At 33.1% G+C, this 6452-nt stretch overlaps 1 pseudogene; it reads left to right on the top strand.

Moving 5' to 3' along the window:
* The first annotated feature begins 682 nt into the window (after positions 1-682).
* On the top strand, positions 683-1323 carry LOC149211455 (uncharacterized; annotated as a pseudogene).
* Positions 1324-6452: the final 5129 nt, after the last annotated feature.

Here is a 6452-nt window from a genome sequence, read left to right as displayed (position 1 = left end):
ATGCAACCTTAGTTAATGTTGATGGAATTGCGCAAATAATCAAACTTGTTGATTTCAGATCATAATTATATGAGTGTTTTAATATAGTACCATTTTCCAATGCAAAATCATAAAGTTTCAACAATGAAAAATACATTCCATTGTCAAAAACAAGTGAAGTCGGAACGCCAAATCTGGTAATGATATTTTTTTAAGGAAGTTGATGACTTCCTGATCATTCACTTGCTTGAGTGGAACTGCTTCTGTCCACCCTGTGAAGTGATATGTGGCAGTAAGAATATAAAAATGTTGCTTCAATGAATGTAGAAATATCTCACCGATAATGTCCAAACCCCACTGTTGAAATGGTTCTTCTACAATGATAGGCTACAACAAGGCCACTGACCTCTTCCCTCGACTAGGATACTTTTGATAGACTAGAAACTTTCGGGCATAAGCATGAGAATCCTTGAATAGCGTGGGCCAATAAAAACTGTCCCGCATGACTTGATGCACCATAGTGTCACTTGCAAAGTGTCCTTCGGTTGGTCCATCATGAAGGTCACACCACACTTTTTTCGAATTTGGTGCTTCTAAGAATTTGAGTGGGACTCCATTATGGTGCTTTCTAAAAAGCAACCCCATGTACCAACAAGTAAAATAAATCTTTCAATCTAAATTTCCTCTTCTATCATGTGGATAAATGGAGAACTAGATATTCGTGAAAGGCAATGATGCAGAGAGGAATCAAAGTATTAATGTAGGATCGCACAAGTTCCAGAATTAAAAAAGCTTGGCTCAAGGGAGACTCTTGTGGGCCAAAATGGATATGTCTCTGTGGTGGCCTGTACAAATTATGGAACATTTAAGGACTGAATTAAAGGTGGAGTTCTAGCCCTCTTTTATGGGAGCTCTATTTATGCTTGGGCTTGGGTAGACCCATTTGCACAACCTGAGTAAAGTTTTAAGGGTTCCAATCATTGTGCTTTTGAGAAGGCCTTGGAAGAGGATATGTTGCTTCTAAGTAAGATTATGAAATCTTCCGTGGAGCCAATTGGAAATCCCAATCCAGAAAATTCATCTCAACATAATAAGCCTAGTGGTGATGGGCTTAAAATAAAAATTTGTACTCATAAGATAACAAAACGAGAAGAGCTCGAGCAAATTTGTAATCAAGGGAAAGAGAAAGAGAAAGACCCTTCCAATGAACAAGATGTTATGACAGATGGTTCTGGGAAAAATATGCGTCGGATAAGAATCATGCATCATCTTGGTCTTGCTGCTCCACCTGATTCCCATTTTAATATCATGATACATATTCACTATTTTTGGGTTGTCATCTAGTGTGTAGTTTTCGGAAAATAATATGGTCAGTCGAAAACTGAAGGAAATCATCAACGGAACTTTGCCCTTTGGTTTATGATAAAAACAAATTTTCCTAGTGTCTTGGAAGAAAGTCAAATGGCAATTCGTTCCACCATGAAGCCGCCTTTTCCATTTCCATATTTATAACTTAAGGGCACCAATACAAATACAGAGTCGAGGAATAGTTAATGTATGAAATATGACTCCAACCACAATATATATCTCTCTATATATATAGCACAAGTATGAAGATTGAGTACATTGAAACAAAATATGGCAAGTCGGTTCAGAGCTTATGTTATGAATAGAAGGTATGCTGACTTCATATAGAAAAATATAATATTATAGATAAATGAAAAGAATCCGACTTTTATAAAATGTATTATTATAAAGGAAACAATAATTTTTTGTGATTAAATTTTCTTTTATCTTTTAATGGGTAAACTCACTGCCCATATGTGCTAACTTCCCGTATGTGCTAGGCTGTTTTCTAGTTTTATTTATTTATTTATAAAACATTAATAATAATAAATAATAATAATTTATTATTATTATTATTATTTATAAATTAATTATAAATGAATTAATTTATTATTCTATTTTTAATAGTAATGAGTATATTTTATTAGGTTTAATCAGTGATTTTATAGAAATTGTTGCCACTATTTTAGTAAATGTTACATGAGTCAACATGTTTTGGGAGACTCAAACCCACCCCGATTACTTGGGACATAACCATTCTGCAATCAAGCTGAAGAATGTAAATCCGATGGTGCAACCTATTAGAGGAATGGCAAGATATTGTCCAATCTATTGAAAATATTTCTTATTGATGTCAAAGGTTGTCCAAATTAAAGAGGAGATTACATAGTCAAAAACTAAACTGTGAGACATTTCCAACTGTATATAGCACTCCCTCTAATTCCATAAGAATAAAGGGATATGAAATATTTTGTTAAGATGACCCAAATAAAATACAAGTAGGATACATTTGGATACCCTATCTTTGAAGGAATTGTTACTCCAATTACTTAGCTCAAATGGGAGCATAGGATATATTGTTGGAAAGATTATTCCATGGTGTAGGCTTTAAACTTTTATAAAAATTATTATAAACCTGAACCGCCACAACCAAGTTTTGAATTATAATTAAAAGACGATGGCTTATCCTTATATGAAAGGCCAAGTCCAAGCCTTCTTTTCTAATAGCCACTGAGACCTATGACTATATGTGTAATTCGCACTAGTGCGACCAATATGATTAGCCCTTGGCAATTATACTATTCCCTCCTTGCAATGCAACCACGCCATGAGACCTGGGTCCCTACTCTCTTTATTTGTCAGCTTTTGCATGTCCCTCAAGCCATACTTGTGCCCTTTTATCCGTGGAGACATGTCACCCCAACCTGTCCAAAGATGTGTGTAAAGGGAATCCTCCAAGAGACACACTCCAAGGAATGAGAATTATTCCTATCAAGTGCTTTTCCTGGACTTCGTCAACTATTGTCCCCAACCCATTTTAAAAGTGTGAGTAAGTCCTTTACCTTTGGGAGGAGTTAGTGGTATTGTCGTCCCACTTCACTCAACTCATTCCATGTAATTGGCTTCCATGTCACCTTGGCCTTCTCTATATTGGTGCACTTCCACGTCTGCCCTGTGCTCATAGCCCTGATGAATTCCTTGATATCCTCCTTTTTCGATCACTTGGACGAAGAACTCCCAGGGCACATCACCCTCATGCTCTCCCTTGATGGTTCTTTTGAGGCGAATTTAGTTCTGTTACACCAATGCTTGTCCACTGATAGACTCTAACTAAAACTTAAAAAACTAAGTAATGTGTGGCCCGCTTGTGTACTTCATTCTCAACTCTATTAATTGTTGTTGTCTCTCCTCTATCACTCCTACAGGCCTCCAACTCACGCAGTCATAAAAGAATAGTACAATTATCCCTGCCTTTGGTTACGAGGATTAAATCCAAGTCCCCAACAACACTCTCACACACAGATATATGTGTGTGTGTTTGCGCATGCACACAATTAAGGAATGAAAATAGAGATTAAAAAAGGGCTAGTTTACAAGTTTTTTTTATTTATAGAAAATTCACTCTCACCACACTCTAACTATTTGTATTAAATCAATCATTAATTAAATACATCACTATAGCCCGCTCTCTATCCAAACTAATATCCCAAAAATATCTTTTTTTAAATAAATTTAAATTAAAAAATCATTTATCAAATTATGAATTACAATGATTTTATTGACTAAATTCTATTAAACAAGTGAGAATGAAAAACTTCAAATTTTTTCCAACAAAATAAAAATGGAATACCATATCATACATTGAACTTGTTGAGTCCATGTAATTTGGAAAAGTAATATTTTTCCATAAACTTCACACCTAAAATAATAAACTTTTAATATTACAAAATAATTTTTATTTTAATCTATTTCTGTTATCCATTAATGTTCAACAAGATTGAACCTTTTATATTAGAAAATCAATTCACTGTAAACATCATCTTATCTTTATTAACATATGTATGTCCAAAAACTTAATCATACTTTTTGATCTAAATAATAAAAAACCATAATAGAAATCAGCCTTAATATTAAATAATAAGTACTTAGTGTCCAACAATGAAAACGTGTCACAAAAAATTATTGATTGCTTTATAATATTGTATTATATGTTCTTTAATAGATTTTCTTAATTTATAGAAAGACCAAGCAAAATTACTCACTAATTATTTTCATTTATTTATAATATTATATTTTTCTATGTAAAGTCTACGTACTTTCTATTCATAAATGGAAGCTCTCCAATCTTTAGTGTTGCAGATCTATACAAGTACTAGTGTGGAGAATAAGTGCAAACAACAAATGATAATGGACAACAACAAATTCAAGGGTATAGCCTACACCTTCTAACTCTGCACAAATGAGAAAAAATGAATTTTGTAATATTCATTATACATTCCAAGAACATCTAAAAATGGAGATGATGAAGATCCAAGTATCAACCATAAAGACAGTGAGAAACTAGATTTTTCAACAGATAATGATGCCAGGAAAAATTGATATTTATCCCTATAGTCAGTTCTTGTTTCTCTATTCTATAGCAAGTTCAAGATGTACATGTTGGTTTTTACTCGATAGGTAACACCTTATCAAAGTGAATTAATGATCTTGGTCTCCATTTGAAGATTCCTCTTTTGACTCAGGATGAGGAAATTCATGTGACCATTCAGAAAGATGAGATAATATACCAAATCAAGTTGTATTGTAATGCTATTCTTGGTGAGGGGAAGCTAGAAAATCAAAACTATGCTATTATTTTCTCTTTTAGACAAGCTCTTTAGACAACTGATATGAATCAGGGAAACTATCTAGAAGAAGCATCGAAAATGTGAAACTTGCAGTGTTCATTTTTTTTTATTGGAGTTGTTAATAGATATAGGAAGCTTCACAAGTATGAGTTTTAATATATCAACTTTCCAGGTCCACTATCCAGATCCACTATCAAGACATGGAAAAAATGTGAAGAGCAAAGGAGAGATATATAGTGGGTACTTATGGTTAGGAATCCCTAGGGCTGAGTAGGGTCAAAATGTTTAATATAGATTAAGGTTGTATATTAAATAATAAGCCTTTGAGATATATAATAAAAATATATGGTAGAGATTTGTTTGTCCCTCCAAATTTTTAGGAAGTCTAGATCAACTGCTCTTCTTTTAACTAATATTCTTAGAGTTTCAAGTGAACAAACCTAATAGTGGATACCCCTTCCATATTGGGCTGAAATTGCAGTATTCATTTTTCTCTAATTCGAGTTGTTAATAGATATAGGAAGATTCATAGATATGAGAATTAATATCATTGTTTCAGAGCCACTATCTAAGTCCATTACCAAGACATGGACAAAATGTGAGGAGTAGAGGATAGATATATAGTTGATACATATGGTTAGGAAACCCTAGGGTCAAGTAAGATCAAAATATATAACATAGTTTGAGGTTTTATATTAAATAGTAAAACTTATAGATATATAATAAAAATTGATGGTCAAGATCTATTTGTCCCTATATGTGAAACTTGTTGGAAGACTTTAATAAAAGAAAACATGGTGTATGATGTTTAAAAATACTTAGCTTAGAAAGCATATTTTTATGGGAAGTGTCTCAGCACTTGCTTCATTCATGTCAGATCAAGAACACGTCTCTCTTATGAAATTATGAGTAGGAGTATTGCGCTTATAGTGAATAATGTAATGAAATTTCAAACCCTATATTGAGATCAAGGCTATAAACATGTCAAAACTAAATGTTGTTGAAAGTCATTGAAATATGATGTAGACCTATCCTCAAGTTTTGTTAGCACACGAAGGCTAGTTAGGAGTGTTGCTAGTCAACAATGGATAAGTTGTCTCTTTTTATTTCCTATGGTAAAATATCATTCAACACTTGGTGTTAGAGGCTTTCAAGGATTCTTGTTTGTAAGGAGTTTTTTCAGAGAAGGGCTTCATGCGCCACACCTTGATCATTTACAAACAAACTTCTTCAATTTGGATGGAGGTTGTAGCATGACATATTAGTCCATCAACAATGTCAGACTTATAAATAATATCATAGTTGTTCACATGGTGTCTACAGGAGAACCATTGGTTTGGAGACCTTATACATATAGATCTAAAATACTTATTGTATCCAACCTGTGCGCATGGTTATTATGCAGTGATAGTAAATTTTAGCCCTAGGGATGACTTCTTTAAGTGGTAAAATTATGTTATAAATTCATATATACCTAGAACAGCTTACCATCACTAGTTTTTGGGGATGAATACCCAATTTTCGGGCAATAAAATTCAGAAGAATCCTTAAATTTCAGAGGGACAAGTTAAGTCTATTTTGAGAGATAACGTATTGGAGATAATCACAACAATTGTTTCAATGGGAGTACATATGAATGGAATTTGATCCCTTTTACCCAGAGCACAAAAACAAATTTATACTAGTTTTGGATATTAAGAGTTGTAAGTGGAAGGAATTTTATCATAATTTTGAATGTCATTGAGAATCATTCTCTACATATTAATACTAAAGATAATA

Source organism: Pinus tabuliformis, chromosome 1_1 (genome assembly GCF_031772625.1).
Source record: "Pinus tabuliformis cultivar Carrire ecotype Pingquan chromosome 1_1, CPIR1, whole genome shotgun sequence".
Taxonomy (NCBI): domain Eukaryota; kingdom Viridiplantae; phylum Streptophyta; class Pinopsida; order Pinales; family Pinaceae; genus Pinus; species Pinus tabuliformis.
Note: the sequence above shows the minus strand (reverse complement) of the source record. Positions and strands in the feature narration are given on the sequence as shown.